General features: G+C 53.5%; 1 pseudogene; it reads left to right on the plus strand.

Annotated features, from left to right (window-relative positions):
- The first annotated feature begins 228 nt into the window (after positions 1-228).
- Positions 229-1,100, plus strand: LOC121455626 (annotated as a pseudogene).
- The last annotated feature ends 980 nt before the right edge of the window (positions 1,101-2,080 follow it).

The raw sequence follows: 2,080 nt of genomic DNA on the forward strand, positions 1-2,080 counted from the left end.
TTTTGAAGGAAGAGATGGGTAGGTGTCAATGCAAAAATTTATCCAACAACCTAAAAAGCAACATGGTAACACTAGAACCTAGTAGTCACACAGCAGGAAGACCTGATCATCCTAACCAAGAAGGAGAAAAGGACTTTTAACGTAACTTTATGAAAATGATGGAGACCTTTAAAGAGGAAATGAAAAACTCCCTTAAAAAATTGAGGAAAAGCTGTCCACGCACCAACCATGGAGCCTTTTCCGGCCATGCTGACCTGGCTACTGTGTGCAGGTGTGTGGCGCTGGCTAAGTTTTTTGCAGAAGGCAGCCCTGGGCGTGGCGGGGCTGAATGGTAGGACAGTGACGGGAGCCCAAGTCCCGTGGTCAGCGAGCCCCAGGACGACGACGATCTCCAGAGCATGAGCCTAGATGTGCCCCTGCAACATTCTGACTTCTTCAATGTCAAGGAGCTGTTTTCTGTGAAGAGCCTTTTCGAGGCCCGAGTACACCTGGGCCATAAAGCCAGGTGCCGGCATAGGTTTATGGAGCCATACATCTTTGGGAACTGCCTGGGCCAAGACATCATCGACCTGGAACAGACAGCCTTGAACATACAGCTGGCCTTGAACTTCACCACTCACCTGGCCTATCGCAAGGGCATCATCCTGTTCGTGAGCAGGAATCGGCAGTTCTCTCACTTGATCTAGAAGACAGTCCAGGACTGCGGAGAATATGCCCACACGCGCTACTTCAAGGGTGGTCTGCTGACGAACGCACACCTCCTCTTTGGGCCCACAGTCTGCCTGCCGGACCTCATCATCTTCCTGCACACGCTCAACAATGTCTTTGAGCCCCATGTGGCTGTGAGGGATGCTGCCAAGATGAACATCCCCACAGTGGGCATTGTGGACACCAACTGCAATGCGTGCCTCATCACTTACCCTATCCCTGGCAAGGATGACTTGCCCCAAGCTATCCAGCTCTTCTGCAAGCTTTTCTGGACCACCATCAACCGGGCCAAGGAAAAGAGGAGGCAGACGGAGGCGCTGCATTGGCTGCAGAGTTCCAGGGGGTCTGAGGGAAGTGGGACATCTGCACCTGATAAGAGCCATTCCCCATGACGGGAACCTCTGCTCTCACACTAGACAGCCAAGCCTGTTCTGAGCAGGAAGCTCCTGTCCAACCCTGCCTGTATCCCCATCCTCAGCATCAGAGTCCTATATTCCCAAGGTCTGGCCACCCCAGAGTCCGATCATCCTGAGTTAAACCTAGTCTGCCTTTTTTTCTGGGAGCAAACTCAAGTAAAGTACATATCCATGTGGCCTCTGGCATCCACTAAGACTTGGACATAGCTAGCCAAGTGGAAGGTGTTGTTCTCTTGCAAGACTACAGCTCCCAGCATTCCTCTGGACTCCAGCACACACAAGCGTGGAACATATTTCCCAGAAGCCTTTGCATTCCCCGTTAAAAGCAAAGGCTGCCATGACTTCCTCCCTTCTTTCTCTTCCCCCGCCTTTCCTAATGTGTTTGCACACCTTTAGCTGCCTGTTGCCCCTCCCCCATTAAAGTGCACCCATGTGGGACCGCCGCGTGTCTGTGTCTTCTTCCTTGTGTAATGTCTCTACCGGCTAACCCGCAGAATTAAGAACAACAGTGGTGCCGTTGTCCGACTTGGAGACCTCTCCGTCCCGGTGCCTGAGGCTTTTGCCTCTGTGCTTCACCGGCACAAGGTCTGAACTGACTGCCTACAACCACCTCCGCCTTTTTACCACGGCCATCCACCACCACCTGATCCTGATCTGTGAGTTAACCTAAGTTGGCTTCCTTCCCCCCGGGGCGCTCAGAGACTGTCCGGCCGGCTTTCTTTGGTGCGTCCTGGGCAAGGTCGCCAATCTCCCCCCCTTCCCCCCGGCTTTTTGCCCTCGGCTGAAACCTGCCTCAGTCCGCGCCCAGAAGTTCGGTGCTTCTGGCCTTTTTCTCTTTTTTTTTCTAATCTTTCCTGTCCTCTTCCCGGCCCGCTCCGCTGCGGTGCCTTTTTGGGCTGTACGGTCAGCCCCGATAAGCATAATTGTCTCCTCCCAGCCGGGGCTTTTTCCCCCCC

This window comes from Microtus oregoni, unplaced genomic scaffold (assembly GCF_018167655.1).
Source record: "Microtus oregoni isolate MIOR12 unplaced genomic scaffold, Mior012 000014F_ref0000157, whole genome shotgun sequence".
NCBI classification, from domain to species: Eukaryota; Metazoa; Chordata; class Mammalia; order Rodentia; family Cricetidae; genus Microtus; species Microtus oregoni.